Raw genomic sequence first — 22,500 nt, 5'->3', positions numbered from 1 at the left:
AAAAAGTTATGACACAGTGCCTATCATGTTACATGAAGGTTTATTTTTCCATGAGATAAGTGAAACTGCGTCCGTCATAAGGTATGTTAAAACTGACCACTTTCGCAAGTCGACAAGACGCCCATCTTGAGTATGTGTCAGGGTGCCGGCAAACGTAAAAGAACTACTGATAGTTGCGGCTAGGAGGTACTTTATATTACTTCTGATAGTCAATGCTTCCAGAAGTGCGTAAGTCTTTACTTCAAGGGGGTTACGTGACACACATTATTTAACCAGTCCATAAGAAAGGCTAATGTTGTGGGATAGAGCATAAAGTGCCTAATGTCTAAAGAACAAATTAAAAAAGAATTAAAATGCGAAGATCAGAGGACTTAATTCCATGAAGTGTTATGGCTATAGTTTTCGCAGTTAGGTTTTGTTCGTGTGTGTGTGAATAGTTGCACTTGGGGTCATCCCAGGCAAACCTGAAAACTTGAATCAGCGAATATCAGCAAAAACCGGAGGGCAGGGGTCATTGGCGTCATCATCATCTTTAAGCTTCTTGAACTTCAGCGTTATGGAGTTTGTTGTTATTGTCGATGTCCTTATTACAATTTTCAAAAACGATATTCATGAAGGGTGCCGAGAAGTTGCCCTATGATCCCTGATTATTTCACCCAAATAATTATGACGTAAAATTTCTCAAATTCGTGGGGTCACAGATATATCGAAACTTTAGTATAATTTCAGGTCCCGATCAATTTCTAGTCATGCGAAGACTTGAGGCATCGTTTATATAACAGGTTGCATCATTTACAAATTCTGGTTTTATACTTTTTGGGAAAAAGGGGAAATCTGGAAGGACACTTTGGTCCATTCAGCGACGTTTACATTATCGCTGATCTAAAAAGATCACCCCAGATTGATCATTAAAAAAAATAAACAAATAAAATAAAAATTTCTCAGAAAATTTCATATTCTTGTGCTCAAGAGTGTTTTCTGGCACTGCCAGCTTTACAAATGTATGAAAAATGAAAGAGAAATATACTTGGTCATCGTCTTTGAGAAATAACAGAAACCAGGAATTACTCTTAACAAGATTAAGAATAGGACATAGTAATGTAGCACAGTTTCTAAATGTGCACTAAGACAATTTCGCACCAATTTGTGGTATATGTCAAACGCAAGTATCTATAAAAGATAAAACGCAGTAAAAGAAATTTTAGCTGAAATGGAAATTTCCACTAGAAAAATAATACAATTATTACAACACTGCAGCCGCTTAAATGAAATCTAATTCACTACAAATTAATGTAACAGGACTTGTCAATAATCCCTGCGGCCTGCTGGTCTGGTAAACCTTACTCATTATAAAAAAAAACATTATTAGCTACCTGACACTAGTTGCAGGGGCCAGTTTTATCATATTTCATTATACACGTAAACATAGTAGCTTTTCCTGGCTTTACTCTAATTTAGGTATATCAGTGACTGTCAGCTCAGTTCCTGAGACAGACATTCTTTATCTTTTCCTCCTGTTACGCCTTTCAAACTATGTATATATATATATATATATATATATATATATCTAGTATATAGTGGGATATATAATATATATATATATATATATATCCCCTATATGTTACTGAGTATCCACTTTGCAACCTCTTTTCTTTTCTTTTTTTCAGCCAAACATAAAATTTGAGGGAATAATTTTTAACTAATAATGTAAAATTCAAACTGTGAAGAGGAAAAGCGAGAAGTAGAATAACCTTTCATGTTGAGACCCACTCAAGAATTTCCCCTTTGTGTTGTAATCGGCTTAAGGGCCCTGTGAGAGTAATTTGACTTAACAAATTTCTTCTTTAGTATTCCTACACCAAACGAAGATGGAAAACATTCTAATGGCCTTCTCCTCTCGATATTTTCAAGATGGGTTTTGAGTTGTCATCTCCCCATCGGGATTAGCTACTGACTGTTGTCAATCCCGAGAAGGGTCGCCCACACTTGAGGGACCTGTGCCCCTTTTTCATTTGTAGTCTGGTCCCCGAACTAATTTAGCAAAAGCCATTAAACCGAGAGCTTCCTGCCAAGTGGCGAAAATTCACATGTCTCACAGGAGGTCTCCCTGGCTTAACTCCGACATTCTTCCTGACCTTGCTCCTTTTCACCTGACCTAGCCCCTCACCATTGTTGTCAGACCCAGTGTTTGCACCTCTCTGCCAGCATTCAATGTTTCTTTTAAGTTCCTGTGGGAGATTACCGGCAGAAGTGAAAGATCCAAGACAAATCGCCTTCCCAAGGAACTCGGTCTTACTTTGAGAACAACAATATCGAGTTCAGACAGGATGATTCCAGTTATCCAACTCTGGTATATATATGGCCTGACCTGGCCTATCAAACTGCATTTCACCCTAGCTAGTGATGGAAGGCCTTTTGTCCTGCTGCAGCAAGCCAACCCGGAAGGAATCCCGTGCCTGATGACTCAGCCCCACGGCTCTCCTTAACCAACGTCTTGAAGCTGAAACGGCTAGTATTTTCAAGTAACCACGAACTGTGCATTGGGACTCTGAATGTGAGTCCACCTGACAGCTGCCCACCTGCTTGGTTCTTGATTGATGAAAGCATTGTCTTTTTCAACCTTCGGTGAAGTCCTGCAAGTGATCTATGTCCATCGGCCAATGCCCTGGTACAGCTGTACGCCTGTCATGCTACAGACTAAAGGTGATTGAAAGTAAACATTTGTTCTGTCGTCCCTTCATCCCCAGTTCCTAGCACTCATTCCTATCTTTAGCTGTTTTCTCCTCTAAATTCCCATTCCTAGAATTTTCATTTCCCTATGAGAACCCTGAGTGCTTTTAGTGTGAAGTCGTGATTCTACTTTGCTACTTTAAATCGAGTAATGTTTAACACACTTCGCGTATTATTGAAGAGTTGATATCCTAAGAAATCTTACATCCACTGAGTAAATGCACTTTTAACAATACCGGTATTTCATTGTCGAATACTTTGCAGATTCGTGCAGACTGCCCCGTTGCGGGCCTGCCCCTGTAGATCTCTGCATGTGCCAGTCTTGGGGTGCCATATCCCTGAGTGCCAGCGACCAAATTTTAAGTTCTCGATCCATACTTTCATGCACCTATGTGATCCTCTAGGATGAGTGTTTTGCTTGTAATTTGGTGGCGCTTTGCATTGATATTGAATTGTAGAATTAAAGTTACAAGTGCCATGGAGCCAGAGCTCCTGTAATTGTATATCTTCTGAGTGCCCCTTTTAGGAATTATATTAATATGTGAACAGATTACGTATCATATTCATTCCTTATCTTTAGAGAGTAATTCTGGTTGTTCTAATAAGGGTTTTATTCTCAGTTTCTGTCCATAGTCTGCGTTCCATTAGTCAGGAAAAGCGTAGACTGCTCACAAGGAAAAATTCTGAAAATTCAGAATTTTGGATTTGGTTTTAGCCCAGCACTGTAGCTATGAATATATATATATATATATATATATATATATATATATATATATACTATAATATATATACATACATACATATATATATATATATATATATATAATATTATATATATTATATTATATATATATTATATATTCTACTATTATACTCACCCTTCCCTATCACCCCATTTTGGATAACATAATTCAATCCTATTCTCAAGAATCAAGTAATGTTCTCTTTCCCCTCTACCATAGGCAAGATTTTATTTGGAAACAAACCAAAGCATGATGAAAGCATTGGTTACCAAAATCCATGTTTATGTGGAAAATTTTATATAGGACAAACTGGGAAAAATCTTGCTTCCCGAATAAAAAAAACATCAGTATTGTATATGTACAAACAACAAAAACAATGCAATCAATGTACAGTTCCACCCAAGAATTTTAATACACCTACCTTCACCCAATAGTTTATATTGTAAAAGAATACTATGGTAACACTGCAGATCTTTGTTTACCTTTTCCAACGTGAATGTGTCTTCATATTGTAATAACAGTCGTGATGGGCTGGAGCAATTTTTATGCCATGTTTCTTCATATGCGTTTTTTTTTATATACGTAAATCGCTGTATATCATGGGCTTATGATAATATGGATACATTTACAAAGAAGTGAGCTACAAAAATGTAAAAGAGTAAGTTATTTTACACTAGCTCTAAATAAAAAGGCAAAGTAAAAATGGTATTCGGTATTTAGCCATACATCGCCAACCTCCACCCACTCACGGGTCTCGATGAAGTTTGCCGAAGTCTGTAACACTTCATGGATTACTTTGAGTGGATTATCGACAGCTTGAGCTCACCGAACACCGGAAATATATTTTGTCTGTTACTGTGCTTCAGTTTGTCTGTTCATAGAGAACATGCAGGAGGTTTGTGATTCAGGAAATTCAAATATGGATAATTCCATATAATGATAAATCTCATAGGCTATCCCGGCTCTTAATGAAAATACGCATACTCATTCTTACCTTATTTAATTTCTTGCAACGTTTAGCATGTACAGCCTTAAGGGACTTACAAGATTATTTGTCGAGCCACATGTCATGTGAATAGCTCAAACGAAATTGCCTCCTAAACAACCAGTTAAAATCACCTTACAATAATATAACACTGACTTCATAGCCATGGGATTTTGAATGCCCACTGATATTGTAAGGACTTATGGCTAGTGATGGTATATACACGTGAGAAGCCTGAGCTATATTTGATGTAATTGCTTATCAGTGTTATACTTATTTTCCTTAATTTCTTAAGAAAACCGACAGGAATTCGTTTTGATAGGTTACATAGATTTGTATACTAATAATAATATGATTGCATGATGGCTACACTTTTTTTCTGACAGAGGGGCAATGATTAGACTTGAAAACTATATTGCCTAAATCTGAGAAATATAGGCAGAAGATATATTGGCATTAGAATAAGCCCTAGTAACCTAGTTGGTTTGATGAAGAAAGAAATGTGGTAAAATAATGAACTAGTGATGTGTTATATCCTGAATTTGAAATCAAGCCCATATATCAACAGGAGAGCGACATGGGGGAACTATGGTTGAGGGATAACATGGAATTGGAAATCTCTCGATTTCTCGGCCTGAAAAATCGAAGTCAGTATTATTTTTGGTGGGAACTATTGGATAAATATTGAGAAATAAATTCCTTTGTTTAATAGGCATTATTTTGCGCTTTTGTATCCTTTTCTTAACATAAAAAAGGAATTTATGCAAAAAACACAGATAATTTGCTAGTACCATTTATTATCGTCTACCTGAGACAAGCTATCTTCACATGGGGTTGTCTGGAAACTTGACTGCAGGGTGAAGGTCAAGAAATCATTGTCTATGATGATATCTCCAAATAATCGATGAGGAGTAATTTATATCGCTTTACTGGTAAAAATTGACTGAAACAGGTTCTGCAGTCATTCCACAAAGTTCAAAATCCGCAGAAGGTTACAAAGGAGGCTGTCTTATTTTGATGTGTAATTCTTCTAAAACTCTAAAATTAATTTTTTGCCCTTAATCAAAGAGGCCGTAAATAAAATCCAATTTGAATTACCCTTTTGGTTAAAAAAGTTACAGGTCTAACAGATTATGAAAAATGCAGCGCACTGCTTGACGATAGATTAGGAAGCATGCAAGTAAACATTGCAGATTTTTTTTGGGGTCATTGACGAGTCCGTATCCTTTTGATTCAAATTTATATTCTATGAAAGAATTTTTCTTAGTTATTAAAGTTTGAACATTATTTATTTTTTATTGGTTTGCCTATCATCATTCTTAATTTTTTACGTCCATATTTGAACACTGAATTTTATTAGTATGTCATCATTCACTGAATAATACTGATGGGTCCGACGCTTGGTCTTCAAGACCTAAATTTCATAATCAATCAATCCAGGAGATAAGTAAAACAAAACCTCTTTACTTCCTGAACAAAAATTTCAGCGTAGAGAGAGGAAGCTCTACTGACAGGTATTGGCAATACCTATGTGATCTGTATTTGGTATTTCTGCAATAATAACTATGCCGAGCCATTTATATGATCTCTCCACGACATTCAACTTATAATTAAGGCAACCAAAACATTAGTCAAACTAATGGATAAAGTTCAAACATATACACTACAGAATAGTCTCAAAGACTTTCGTAAGAAAATATTGCTACACTAATTCATTAAGTTCTTTCTTCCTCGGTCATGGAAAAAGATCAAAATCTACAATGACAGCATCACAAAAGCCGCAGGAGTACTGAGAAGGGAAACAAAGGATTAACGATGAGTAGAATCACCACGATATGAGTGAGGGGGACAGTACGAGACGAGAGGTGACAACAGCTCCTTCCAGAGGGTCAAGGCAGTTACGGAAAGTGGCTGGCAAAGAAATAGTCAAAGGGCCTGTAATACAACTGTTTTAGTTGCCAACATTTAAACAACTGAATTTCATAACTGCAGTCAGCAGAAAACTGAATATTTGTTCCAAGGAACAAATATTCATTTTTAAAACTGAATCAGTTCTCAAACAGATTGATTTATCCGCTTAATGTTACAAGTCAGGGTAATGGGGATCTAAACATGGTAGAAGTACAACATGGTATGACAGATCTATGGATTTTAGGCTATTAGGCCTAGTGCTAGGACAATAAGTAGTCATTGAGCTATCTACCCGAAAGTGAATTCTCATTATGGAGATTGATTTCGCCGACCCCTTGACTCCGGTCTACAAAGCACAAAACAACTTGAGTCAGGAAGCGGCAATTATAATATAAAATGGTCCTTTCTCGATCACATTGTAAAAAAGAAAAAAAATTCAGCAATTTTATTACAAAAATAGTAGATTTGACTTATTTAAAAATTTATAAGGTAAACTACATGATTGGGACGTTCTACCCTTACTCTTCAACAAATATAAACGTGGACACGTGGCCACGAGATTTCCAACAATACTCGCAAAAACGCGTTAACTCTTCTCAAATAGACTCATAACCGTGATCCTAAATCACTGCAAGGTCACTGCAAACGTTAACCTATATGTTAAGCCAATGATGGTAAGGATTAAGACAGATTACTTACTTTATATTAAGTCTCCCATAGTCAATCACAAGGACGATTAAGGCTGACGGAGCTTATTTATACCCTTACGGACTAGTCAATTTTGGTCAAATTAAATTTTACAGTAGGGACTAATTTCCTTTATGCAAGTATAAATTAATGCAATACAATTTGTATGAGTGTATTCCACGGGGAGTAAAAGTAACAAAACAATAAAAATGTAATGTGACTTAAGAACCATCTCGTTCTTGTTACCAACTGACATATATGTGCTGTTTTTGATTTATGTGGACAGGCGGGAATAAGTCATGGAAAAATATGTGGGCTTATTTTTTCACGACAGAAATTAGCAGCAAAGAGGGGCCATCAAGAAAATAAAAGTGAAAGAAACCGCAATGAGGGCAAGCCTAGGTCATTACAGAATAACCTACTATGAGATTCAGGGTCTCTGTAACGCGGTTTTTTGGACTTTGCTCCTTGTCAAAGCATCGGATGTAGCTGAAAGTTGACATATGTATATTATACAACCACACACAAATTTTGTCAGCATTATCAATAACCTAAACCCGATAGTTTTAATTTTTATAGAGTAAAAATGATCTAGCCGACGCCATGGCCAAAGATTACGAGCCAAGAGTCGAAAAACATTCATTACGTGAGCAAGGTAAACAAACACCTTTTGACTAAATGTTGCCCCGCCCATCCACCAGACAGAAATTCCATCGGCTCTGAAACCCAAAGACTTTATGAATGGCGGAACGATACATAGATGTGGGTGGGGTATCAGTGCTAGCGTAGAAGTACTACTGTAGCAGTAGTGCCGCAACAGTATAGCAGTAATATACATGAATTAAACGTTTAGGCCAACTGCTGGGATCCTTGAGGATCATTTAGCACTTCTTACAACTACTCGAGAAATTAGTTTTTATAGCCAGAAGTTAAATTTTCTAATCAAACAATGCCCATGGTAGCCTTCAGTGTTATCCTGAATTATAACGAGGCGAAAGTGGGTGGAGCCTCGTGAAGTCATCATTCTGACGATAATTATTGGTGAAGGTTTAAAGCCAATATACAGTACCGGCTATTTTTTTTCAGTAAATAGGTAGATAGCCAATAAATAAAAATTGCTTGACATTGGATATAGCAGTTATCAAATCAAGCTTGTCTACTATGTTTTTGATAATTACCAACTATTCCCTACATCTTGTTAATCTGATTTTGACCTATAAAGTAGACTGTAATTTCTTTGGAAACTTATTTTGGGAGTTAGACTAATAATCGAAGTGTTTTTGTATTTATTAACATATTTTGTTGGTTTGTTCATTATGACAATTATCAGTGGAGAGGTTCCAGAGTTCATAAAGGTGTACTGCTTTGCTTGTATTTAAATTTGTATGTCATTGTTGCGAGGTTTAGCCTTCGTTACGTATAGCCAATCACCCATCGAGAAAGAGGGAAGAAATGCTGTCATAAGTTACGTAACGAGTGCGTTCGAAACCTTTCCTCTGAGTAAGTTGGCCCGTCTTCAAAAAAGGTCACTTTTACATTATAACTACCAAATTTATTCAACCTACGTAGTGCAGAATACACTCAAAATTTATGTGTTGATATAATATGTATTCTGAATAAGCGTTATATTTATGAAATGCATAGATAAAAAGTTATTGCGAAAAAACCGTGTTACAGAGGCCCTGAATCTCATAGTAGAGTAGAGAATATTTTATTCTTCTTTTTGACTTTAGGGCCAATACAGTTATATAGCAATTTTTATCATGGGGCTTAAGTCACATATTTCAGTGAAATTACACGTAAGATATTATGTATTGAAAAGAGGCAAGTGAAACCCTCCCCCACCCCATGTTTTTTTTTTAACTTAAATGTTTAAAAGATCGCCAGAGGATGACAGGAGCACTCTAGGGATTGCCTAAACTTAAAATCTACATAGCCCGAGGACACCGCCCCTCCCCCCTCAAACCCCATGGTCAATCAATCGAGTGGTTTCAACACCCAGATATCGTTCTGCTTCTATGGCTTAGCAAAGTATGTAACTTAAAATTTCCAGAGTTGGGTCAGCAGAGTAATTGCATACTTAGTGACTGAATACACAGTTCAGTATCAAAGTTCATGCGTCACTGGTATTTTTTCTTGTGTTTTTAAACCTTTGATTCTTATTAGTTGGAAAACATTAAAGACAAGTGTATAGGCATTTGAAGTTCAATTGAAGTACTGTCCACCGGTATGGGTTTGAGGATTAACCGGGACAAGACTGTTCGAGCTCTCTAAAGGTCTTTCGACGCTGTCTTTACTGTTGAACTACTTCGTGCCTGCATGTGTTATCCATATTCGGATAGACTTCGCCTGAAGCATACTTTTAGAAATTACATTTGTATATTAAGTTTATTTCCTATATATTTAGAAGGGGACAGCATCCCACTCCACTAGATTTAGTCATGTAGCTCCACTAACTATCAACTCTGGAGTGATAGCAGTAACAATGTTACGACTTATGAGAAACCATTACTGGAATGCCAAGAACCGTGTTAAAGTTTTGTTAGTATAAAGTGAACGTTCACATTATAAGAAAGTAACGGTGGTGATGCATGATAATTAGGAAATAAATACGATTTTTACGGAGATTGTTGTTATCCTGATTTTAGTAATGTATATTTTACGCTGAAGCTTGTAATATCAATATTATTCTTTTAATAAACTATTATTTCGATGTTGCTTTTTTATAATGGACTTACATGATAAAATTGATGAAAACAAACTGTCATCGAGATACCTCCAGCCAATCAAGTCTTCGTAACAAAACAAAACAGTCCCAGGTAAACACCCACTGCAGTATTGCCGTGATAGTCCCAGATTGGCTTACCAATAGTCATACGTTGTGTAACGGAATTCATGGAGGGATCTGCATACATCATAGTTAATGTAATGGTGTAATAGACTGAAATAGAAGCAGCGTATTGTTTAAAAGTGGTAATTATACAGGAAGGTGCCTACTGGAGAATGTTTGTACATATTACCCAACAACAATATAATATTAACAAGACTTGTATAATCCTTGATGGTCATTAGTGTGAAGAATGGCGTTTCTCTTGTTTTTTCCGTTTGTAAATATTAGGACGTAAGTTTTGACTTTTTCGTACTTTAGTCAATAAAAGCTCTTGAAAAGGGCCGGTGGAGGCCGACACTTGAACAACTTTCTTCAGTTTCCCTGTGGGTGAAATCGCATGTTCTAGCATCTTCATGAAACAGAAGATTAAATAGACGCACACACACACACATGTGTATATATATATATATATATATATATATATATATATATATATATATTGATATGTAAGTATATATATATGCATATTTGTATGTTAATCAACATTTACAGAGCCTGAACAAAATTCAGGGGCCATATTCATACTTCAGATATGTTTTCTTGGGTATTAGGATCAATAAGGGATTGCCTTGATGAACTGTAACTTTTTATTCGACGGGAGGACGAAGTCATGTTGCCGTTGGTTATTCTGTTATGATTTTTAGGTGTAGCCTATATAAACAAGGCCTCTACTATATGTAGTTCCTGGTAGTTCATTTCTACATAGATTCCTCCAGTGTTATGCGTTAATTTTTGGACTGGCGACTGGAAGTTGTTCTGAGTGAAATGGTTGAATATTGCTTTGTGAGATCAATGATACATAGTCTTCATTTTACGGTTTAGTTTCGTTGGGGCTGCACATTTCTCTCACTTGCAGTTCAGTTGGTACAAGGCTACGTGGTACCTTCATATAATGCTTTTCACATTTCATTTCTTAATGGCGCTGTTCGTAGCCAAACTATTCACTCTCCTTCTGTAGGTCGACAAATTCATACGTTTCCTTCTTTTTTCACTCTTCAAGGCTTTGCATTGAAAGCTGTTGACTGTTGGAACTTGACGAACATGTTCCAGCTCACGGTACGTATGTACCTAAGCATCTCTGATTGGTAGCTACAGAGGGTGGTGACACTCCTGATTACAATACGACTTCACTTCAGAAGCGATTACAGATTTTTCACTCCTGACGATTTCACTTCTTACATTCGTCAGTCTTCCAGTATTCGTGGGCTACGTATCATGTTCTTTTTCAGGAGAGCTCTCTTGTGTGTGTTCGCGCGTGAGTGTAAGACTTATACAGCTTTATATCCGAGACCGTATTATATTCACCATGTATAGAAGTTTAACCAACCACTCACCCTGACGTAACCTATTTATATAGTACCCTTTGTTCCATTGCGCCCGTCTTCGTCAAGTGGGATACAAATTTGTCATAGCAGATTTTTTCCAGAATTAGATTCAGCCACGATGGAATGTGCTCGCCTTGACATCTCTCCTACAGGCAGTAATACCCGCCCTGTCTTGTGAACTGGGGAATATGCTTCATCATGCCATGAAGGATGACCATGGTGGGGTCGACTTTTGCGAGAGAGAGAGAGACAGAGAGAGAGAGGAGAGAGAGAGAGACTTGTTCATGTATTTTTAGGATGTAATCATTCAAACCTTTTGCGAAATAAGTGCTTGTATACACCTATATGTCTACTAGGTCCCTCGTGTGTGAACTGAAAAAGAGAGACGGCAGTATCGCGGTTCGACGACCATTCTCACTCCAAAGGTGCAGCGTTTGGATACGTGTATCAAAGCGTATCCACACACAACATATATTTAATATTATATATATATATATAATAAATTTATATTATATTATATTATAAATATATGTTGTGTGTGGATAACGCTTTTATATATATATAATATTTATTATAATAATATAAATATATTATATATTATATATATATTATATATTGATTATATGTTTGTGTGTGTGTGAGTGTACTTGTATATGTATAGCATATACATTACAACACAACCATATATATTATATATGTGGTGTGTGTGTGCTTGTTTGTTGGTTTCGATGTGTATAATGCGATGGAAGATCTGTTATTATTAAAGTTGCTATGTAGGTTTTTAGGAACTGCGTTTGCGCCTGCACTCTATGATGTTATGTAAATTCCATTGTCTATGAGTTCGAGTTTTACTACTAGGGGTGTGTTGATGACCATTATACTGAGGGTTCTCTGGTCAAAGAATCGTGTGTCATGTATACTGTTCAGGACTTCAAAATCCCTTGAAGGAGGACAAATTTATTTACACCGCTCGGCATATTTGTGCTTGTTTAAATTTGCTTATGACTGGGATATTACATTTAGACGGGAATTTGTCCGATCTCGTCAAGTAAAATAGGGTGACTGGGCAATTTATAGTCCTTTTAAGGTTGTTCTGTAAAATTGTGTACATTTCGTTAAGTAATCAGAACCGTAACAACTTGGAGATGTTTATCAATGTCGACGCAACTATAATAATTTCCGCCATTATTATCTTTTGCATCTTTTTTAAGAAATAAAAAGGCGGGTTTTGACTAAGAAGACATATACCCAGTAGCAGGTCAATATTTATTTTCTCCTTTCAATAATAATAATAATAATTAGTTAATAAAAATAATTAATAATAATAAAAAATAATAATAATAATATAATAATAATAATAATAAAATATAATAATAATAATAATAATAATAAATAAGAATATATGCAGAGGACTCGAAGGCGAATACTAAGTCAAAAACCTCAACGCCGGAAATATGATAAAAAGCCTAAAAATAAACACATGGCCAGGTGCCAGTAATCAGATACAAGCGCAGGAATAGTGGAATGACGAAGGCAGAACTCCGCAGCATAGATCAGAAAACCAGGCGAAAACATATGACGATACACAAAGCACTTACACCCCAAGAGCAAAATACGGACAGGACTATACATAACCACGAAAGATAGGGGAGAGGCGACTACTAAGTATAGTAGGACTGCGTCAACCATCGAGAACAGAGCAATGGGGCAAATATCTGGAAAACCAGTGAAGACTAGTGGCTAAAAGAGTGCATTGGGAAAAGGAAGGACTAAATAAAGTAGACGAAGACCCAGAAAATATTACAGAAGACAGGAGAATGACAGGACAGACAGGAGACTGCACAACAAACCAATGCGACGGACAAATACATGAGACCAGACTAAAGAACTAGCCAGCGATGACACATGGCAATGGCTACAGTAGGGCGAGTTAGCTAAAGAAGGAAACAACTGAAAGGAATTGATAACAGCGCACAAGATCAGGCCCTAAGAACCAAGATATGCTTCAAAGAACGATAGACGGAAAGAAATAAACAATTCCTCCCTCCCATATGTAGGAAGTGCAATACGAAAAATGGAAAAACCATAAACCACATAGCAAGCCAATGCCTGGCACTTGCACCAGGAACCAGTACAAAAAAGGAGGCATGATTCAGTGGCCAAAAGCCCTCCACTGGCAGCCTGCCTGCAAAAAAAGGATAACATCAGCTACCTTGCTGTAATAAGTTCGGTACGAGCACCAACCTGAGGAAGTGATAAGAAAACGATGAGGCCAAAGATCCTTCTGGGACTATGGATATCAGAACGCTAATAGGTGGATACGTAGCCAAAAACAGACCCAGACAAAGTCAAAAGAAGAAAGTATCACTCAATTGATGTCCGCGAATACCATGGGGACACCAGATATGTGTAAGCTAGAAAAGAAAGAGGGAAAAAATGGAAAAATGTGGATTAAGTTATCAAGATCTGAAAATAGAAATTAAGAAGGTATATGAGGCAAGTATGCCAGTGGAAATCGTACCCAATCATAGGCAGGCCACTAGGCACCGAATCCCAAGATCCTGAAAAAGGGGAATCTAGAAAAAGAAAAACATAGATGCTGAAGTAGCCTACAGGGACTTGCCTATGCAGAAAGAGTGGTGATCCTTAGAAACGCCTAACAACATTTAGTAAGAAAAAAGTGATGACCTCCTAAGGAGGCCAGGGATGCAACCCGGAACCCCCACACTATAAAATACCACCCAGTCGAATTGGAGGACTGTGATAGAGCAAAAAAAAAAAAAACAAAAAAAAAAAATAATAAATGAGGAAATAATAAAACAAAAGATTCGCCAAAAAGATCACGGGCAGACACAATCAAGACCAACCAAAATAAGAAAAATACCCAACTGGCGAAAGCCCCAGGGTCCGATGAAAGTCCATGAATACTGGACTCAAAAACTTCTAAGGCCCTACACCATTGGAATAGGCAGAACAACTCCAGCCATTGTCTCACAAACCACCAATGACCACAGGGAAAATAAATAGGCCTTGGCTACAGATCGGGAAAGAACAAGGGAAAATTATATGCCAACGAACTAACAGGACCTATCACCTGCCACTAATGTGGAAGTTACTAACAGGTATCATTTGTGAAAGGCTATACAACTACCTAGAGGATACAAACACCATCCCCAACCAATAGAAAGGTTGTAGAAGGAAGTGTAGGGGCCCAAAAGACCATCTCCTGATAGACAAAATGGTAATGAAGAATATTAAGAGAAAGAAGACCAACCTAAGCATAGCATGGATTTACTACAGGGAAGCCTTCGACATAATACCACACACGTGGCTAATAGAATGCCTGAAAATATATGGGGCAGAGGGAACCACCACCAGTTTTCCCTGAAAACAACATGCAATGCTGCAACCGGGAATACAGTAATTAATCTGCTTGGGAATAAGACTAGCAGAGGTTAACATTAGGAGAGGGATCTTTCCAGGCAACTCACTGTCCCCATTACTCTTCATAATAGCCATGATTCCCGTGACAAAAGAACTGCAGAAGATGGATGCTGGTTATCAACTCAAGCAAGGAGGCAACAGAATTAACCATCCGATGTTCATGAACGACATCAAGCTGTATGTTAAGAGCATCAAGGAAACAGATACCCTGTATGGATTGTATCTGGGGATATCAAGAAGGAGTATGGAATAGAAAAACGTGATTTGCTCAACATACAAAAGGGCAAAGGGACAAGGACTAAAGGGATAAAGCCACCAGATGGACATAACATCAGATGCATAGATGAGGCAGGATACAGATAGCTGGGGATAATAGGAGAGGCTATAAAATACGAAGAGATGAAGAACATTGTCAGGAAAGACTATATGCAGAGACGTAAGGTGATACTCAAGTCAAAACTCAATGCCAGAAATATGATGAAAGCCATAAACATACAAACAGTACCAGTAATCAGATATAGTGCAGGAGTAGTGGAATGGACATAGGTTGAACTTTGCAGTATAGACAGAACTCTGCAGCATAGACCAGAAAACTGGGAAACACATAACTACACAAAGTACTGCACCCAAGAGCAAATACAGATAGACTATACATAACACAAAAGGAAGGAGGGAGAGGGCTAGTAAGTATAGAGGACTGTGTCAACATCGAGAGCATAACACTGGGGCAATATCTGAAAACCAGTTAAGACGAGTGGCTAAGAAGTGGACGTATGTTAAAGCGGCACAAGATCAGGCCCTAAAAACCAGATATGTCCAAAGAGCAATAGATGGAAATAACAGTTGGCCAAACAAGGGAACCCTACGAACCGTTGATTTTGGAAACTCTGAACATCAAACTATGAGTTCCAACCTTAAACAACCATTCCTCTGCTGTCCCATTGTTTTTAGCCTAATTATTCTGTCATTCCTTGTGCCTCTTGACGTTGTTTACTTTTAGTGTGTTTTTATCTTTGATGCCGAAAGGTTGGTTAAGTGTTGAGCTGTTTTTGGCTGTGGTTTTGTGAATATATGACTTTTACTTTTTATGATACTTGTTGTTAATTCTATGTTTGTGTAATTTGGCTGAAATTTTTAAATGTTCTTCTCGTCATTTGTAAGTTGTTTGGTACTTCTGGTCTGTTTTAATCAAGTGTGCATGTAGTTTAAGTGTAAGAGTTGTAATTTTACCATTAAACTGTTTTAACTTTTCAACTATTGGATCTTGTAATCAGCTCTTATTTTATGTTAACATATTATACTTTATTTTGTAGAAATATCCCTGAATATGTGGCGATGTTGTCACGAAACCTGGGGTCCGTAGATCAAAACGAAAATTTCCTATATCATATTCCTTCATCAGACTTTTTCTTTTCATATCAAATTTCATTTGTATATATATATATATATATATATATATATATATTATATATTATATGTATATATATATATGGACTATGCAGGTATATCACATACATCCATTCAGGAAATCGCAGACAACCACATCAGAAGAAACATTTATTGAGACGTTTTGCACATACAATGTGCATCTTCAGTCGGTTGAGATAAAAAACACATACATATTAACATTCGATAAGAGCAGGATACTTAATATAGTAAAAAATACAAGACTAAAATTAACTTAAAATTGACAAAAAGGACTAAAAATTGACAAGTAAAACGAAAAAGTAAAAAGTACAAATAAAAATCAAATACCAAGGCGCAACCAACCGTTAGTTGAGAAGGAAGGAGGTAGAATGACTAGACTTAGGCAAGAAGTTAAAACGTTGACCATGCCAGATAAAGCTGAGAAGATGAAACTCCACTATTCAACGAGGGAACAAGACGTTTAATATGTAATGACTCTAGAGTGGTTAGGTAATCAGTCTTTAACTGAGCCTAAAATAGAGAAGTGTTGTTTCTTCACCTCTATCTTGCAATTGATTGCGTGATTTTTTATGTTTGAGTGTTCTGGCCTACTTAATTTTTGATCCGTCCTAAAACTTAAGCCCATGTGACTGCAGTATCTCATCTGCAGCAGCCTCTAAGTCGATCCAACGTAAATTTATTTATACGACATTAAGCACATTGAAAGAAAATGATATTGGAGTTACACACAGGCGGTCTGCAGGGAAACCCACTTAAATCAAACGGCTTTCAATTCATATTCAAGATCTCATGGAAGTCGATGAACTTACACTGCAAGCTTTTCAAAATGGCAATTTTGTGATCAAGAGAGCCAAGAAGCGATTCTCTGCTCTCGCGGTCGATCAGGCCCATGAACAACTCAACAAGATTATTAATGGTATTGGTGGAATAATTGGCCTTTCACAAGACTCGACATCACTGACGAAGTGGTCATTGTGTGGACCTGTTCTTAGCCAACTCATTCAAGACTTCAATGAATGAAGTTCTTGGGAGAAGACACTGATGTGTTTAACCATGATGAGGGAAAGAAACGGTGTTCAAATTTTGCTGAAGATGTATGTAACCTCTGATGTTTTCTGAAGTAAGGGAAATCCATTTCTTCACCTGATAGATTTGGTCAACCTTGATAGAAGAGATTAGTGAGAACAGTCAAGCAGTGTTTGAAATGGAAAAGATTGGACAAAAGCAATACAGGCAGTCCTTAGTTTACAATGGTTTTGGCTTATGACGTTTTGAGGTGACGGCGGTTTTCAATTATATTCATCAGAAATTATTTCTAAGTTTACAACGCCAGTTCCAGGTTTATGACGCTTATGTGGTGGAAGAAATGTCACCAAAAAGGCAAAATAATCAATTTTGAAGGTTTTTTTAAATGAAAAATGCGATAATTATACAGTTTACATAGTTTCTAATACACCCAAAGCATTAAAAGTAAGGTTTTCTTAGGATTTTTTACGATTTTCGAAGATGTTCCGGCTTACGACGCATCTCAAGAAGAGAACCCCTTCTTAAACCGGGGAGTGCCTGTACAATGAATTTGTTCAAAAAGTAATTGTTGAGAGGACCATACCAGTGGATCATCCCATAATAAAGAAAAATATTCTCATCTTTAAAATCAAAACGTGTCGGAAATCTCAGTCAAAGAAACTGGAGTTCTTCCGGTCTAATGCATCCCTCTTCAGCAGGAGATATATTGCCTCAGATAAACGAGGACACCTTGAAACCTTTTTTGTGTATGAAGCACATTGCTTTTCCCCTTCAATGGCCTAAAGCAAGGCGAAATTGTACCGCTCAAATAAGTCAGCCACTGTGGACTGCATCCTTAATGAAGTATGTGATGGTGAAAACCACTCCAATTCTTTGTATCTGTATGATGCAGTCATTCATGATGGAGGGGCCCTTATTCACTCTTTCACTCGTCGCGGAATTCACACCTTCCAGGATTATGGTTTAAACCAAATGCTCAAACTCATTCAAATGGAATTGCTCAAAGGTTGCCAAGTGGATGTTGTTTGAGACTGTTACCGGAAAATTCAATCAAGGAACAAACTTGCAGTGACAGAGGTAAGGGGTCGAGGTTAAAAGTTTCTCCCAAGTCTCTGATCCCTAAGAAGTGGGGTGAGTTTTTACGGGACGGTAAGAACAAGACCAAGCTGTTTCGCTTTCTTACAGGAACTGTGATGCAAGGAGACAGTGGCTTGGGAGATGTTTACATAACTGATGTTGACAACTACATAGTGTGTCTTATTGGCCCTGAAGAGGAAATGGATGGTAAATTCAAACAGGAAGAAGCTGACACCAGAATTGTAGTACATATTCTCCATGCACTGAAGCCTTCATGCACCTCTATTATTGTAAAGACGTCAGATTCTGATGTGGTAATCGTAACTGGCCACTATGGTCGAACGAAGGCTGCCAAATTTATGTTCTTTATGGAAGTGGGAAAAAGAAAAAAATTCTAGATATTGGCTCAATGGCAAATGCACTAGGTCTTACCCGGTCAGTTGCACTCCCTCTGTTCGTCACAATGACAGGCTGACACCACTTCAACGTTCAAAGGAAGATCAAAGGCAATTTGTTTTAAGGCACAGAAAAGGTCTTCACCAGAACTGACCGAAGTTTTCTGTGATCTTGTACAACAACCCTTCCAGACATTCAGTGAGGATTCAGCTGTTTTCAAGGAACTCGAGAAGTTTTTTGCTAAAATATGTGGAGGAAAATCTGGACCTAACAATGACTTCAGCCGCATTATGTTTTGTGAAATAATTCAAAACATTGAGCACATTCCTCCAACTCTAAATGCCCTCCTGCAGCACTGTCTTCGAGCAGTGTATCAGGGAAATGTTTGGGGTACGCCCCATGACCCAAAATTGGAAGAACCTGACCCCTGCTTATATGCCAAGAAGAATTTTGGAGTATTCAGACCGGCATGAATGACAGACCCCGAAGCGTCTCGTGCCGGGAATTTGTGAAGCGTACTTGCTGTGAAGTTTGTTCTCAAATGTGTTCATGTGCGAAAATTCATCTTAAATGCACAGTTTTATGCAAATGTAGGCTACATGCTAGTGGAGACTACAGCATGTTTTCCTTCATTGCAGAAATAAGTACTTAAGCAGCAGAATGATTACAGACAACTTCATGTTTGTTCTGCATTCGGGGTCTTTCTTGGAATATTGATAATTTTGTTTTTATTTAAATCATTCGTAAGGGAAAACTATAATTATTTTCCATGATATGTTATATTATGGTATGTTTTCTGTGTGTAAATCAGTGTATCATTCCCAAGCATATGTCTACTGAAGGCTATTAAATTCTGTATAATGAATTTATATTTTGCATTATACGTATATATAAAAATCACAATTATATGCTTTTGAAGGCAAATTTTGTATTTTATTGATTAGGGGTGCCCCAGATATCAAAATTACTTTGCGATTTAAGACATAATAAACAATATTCTGGGTCATTTGAGCCCAAATTCAGTCTTCTACCGAAAAAACTAACGGAATTATGAAGGCTACCCCAGGCTGAAAATTGGGGTTCCTCCCGCCCCCCCTTAATGGAATGTGAGCTTGGCCCCTCCCCTAGATATGATCCCAGTGATCTTAAGAATCACCCTATATCAGCAGTCAAACTTTTACATACATGGTAAATCTCAACAGTGTATTCACACCAACTAAACGGGCTTCATTTCAAATGAAATGTCCTAGGATAGGGTGGAAATATTAACTCTAATTTAGAAAAAAAATGAAGATATAGTTTATTCTGTGTAAGTTTGATTTGCATAACCTGAGCATTGACATCTAGTTAATCAGATATGAAGTTTACATGAGGACTGGAAGGACACCAGTTGTGTTGATTTAAATAGCAAAAGAACGATTTACCCTCCTTAAAAAACGATAATGTTTATGTCAGTCATGATCAATATTTTTGTCAATGTTGACAAAGTTCTAGTTATTTCTTTTCTTTTTTTTAAACTGAATATTCGAACCGCGAACGTAAGAGGAAAGGTGGGAACACACATGGTGTGTATAGCCAGCCAGCGAGGCTCCATGTCATAGTGTAGCGCGTTTAGCATCGCATCCGGTGTGAAACGGCCTTTAGAGACGCCAGGGGCTCTTTAGTGTAGGCGTTATAATATCCAGGTTGGGTAGCCGTTGAAAGACCCTCCTTGGTAGCTAGTTAGTCAGCACTTTTTTTTTTTTTTAAGTGATTGCTGTTATTTCCATTTCGTAAAGGTGAATTTACTACTGCATTAACATAGAGGAATTTTGATTATATTTTATGCCCGTGTTTTGGCTTTCGTTATTTTGACCTTTGTTCTTTTCGCAACCTGTAGAGAGAGAGAGAGAGAGAGAGAGAGAGAGAGAGAGAGAGAGATTATTTTTTGTGAGGGAATTATGTATTTTAGAAGGAAAGTGTGAGAAAGGTGTAATTGCAGATAGAGAGACAGGTATTTCCCAAAGAGAATGTAAAATGTGTAAGATTTTTTTTTTCATATTTAGGATTGAAATGTCCTTTTTTTGCTAAGTGTTCTGCTCATGGAAACACTGGGATCCATATTGAAGTTTCCCTTATTTAGTTGGCAGCTGTTGGTTTCCTCAACTGAACCGTGTAACATAGAACAGCAATCTGCCGATTTGGATGTTCAGTCTGTTCATGTTAGGAAATAGTAAAGGTTCTTTGCAGGCTGCAGATACAATGCTCTCTGCTTTCTGATTTTTATGCAGTTTCCTTTGGCATTTTATGCCATTACTGTCCAGTTTCTTTAATCTCATGACTTGATTCCAGTTTCACCAACCCACTATTAAACTCATCTTAAGTGCAATATTAGGAATTCGAGGCAAGTCATTCGTGGTTCATGTTTAAACAACTGTTTAATTATTGACTCGTAAAATGTTATATAGGATATAAGAATTCGTTTGCATTTTTCGGGGATTTAGTTAGTTTCGGGAAGCTGCAAGAAATCTCGGTGCTCCTCTTTTGACCTCAACACTGGATTCTGTGACTGATGCTTCGTCGACGGTGGAGGATGAAAGCGCTCCCTTATTCCCCAACACTTGCTCAGGACGGATAATGTCACGTGTAATTTATAGCAGCAACTGCCGGTACAAGAGTCAAATGATGGAATCGGCCTTATAAAAGAGAAGCAGGTAATGAACATCTCAAAAGGGGCGTGGATCTCAGATGTCGTCGACGCAGTGTTCATTAACTGATGCTAAGAAGATTAAAGGAAGATTATCAGTGGGGGTGACCTAAATTGGCTTACTTGTGGACGGATCTCTTGGTATAAATACCACCTTTTCTGTAAACTTTTCTCATTCATATACCTGAAGAGAGAGACAGCAGTCTCTGAAATATAGTACTTTTCTCTCTACATTTTGGTGTTTTATGGGCTCCTTTTATTAGACATATATATATATTATATGTATATATATATATATATATATATATATATATATATATATATATATATATATATATAAAGGTGATACCATGGAGGAAAATGGAAAGACGAGAAAGCCAAGATCTTTCGGTCTACACGTCGTGTAAACCGAAAGATCTTGGCATTCTCGACTTTCCATTTTCCTCCATGGTATCACCTTTATATATATTATATTATATATATATATATATATATATATATATATATATATATATATATATATATATATATATATATATATATGTCACAGGACAGCCGCATTGTAAGATTTTACTTTCGGAAAATCTGGGGGGAACAGGCTCTACTTTAAAAATGCATTTTTGGAAACGACAACTGACTGATTGTTGCCTGTGGCAAGTGAGCAGAAAAAATGAAAATCTCCATAAACTACTTTTAAAAAAGGATTGAAGATAAACGTATTATGTCCACCTTACAAGTATAATTCACTAACAAAAGTATAAAAATTTCAACTAAGTAAATTTCGGGAAAGAAAAACTAAAAATAACAGGAGCTCTCACTGTCTCCGTGGCATTGAATCACTCCTGAGTATCATGTATGGTATGGAAGTGAAACTCATCAAAAACAAAATTCTTTGTTGTTAATGGTGATGAGGTCGACAGACAGTCATTTAAGTTTGGCATCTTACAAGTTGAATATTGTTCTCAGTATTTATATCTAGGGGTTTGGTTTCTGGATGATGCAAGTGTGAAATCCGTCCTTGATTCGCATGATAAATCGTCTTCATCATTAGTTAACAAGTTTTCCCTGCTTTGTGCGGCAAACGCAGCCATACCATTTCTTTATAAAATGAAAGTATTTCATGCAGCTGTGATGTCATCGTTGTTATACAGCTGCGAAAGCTGGTTGACTTC

The sequence above is a fragment of the Macrobrachium nipponense genome, chromosome 39 (assembly GCF_015104395.2).
Source record: "Macrobrachium nipponense isolate FS-2020 chromosome 39, ASM1510439v2, whole genome shotgun sequence".
NCBI classification, from domain to species: Eukaryota; Metazoa; Arthropoda; class Malacostraca; order Decapoda; family Palaemonidae; genus Macrobrachium; species Macrobrachium nipponense.
The sequence above is the reverse complement of the archived record's forward strand: the minus strand, read 5'-3'. Positions refer to the sequence as shown.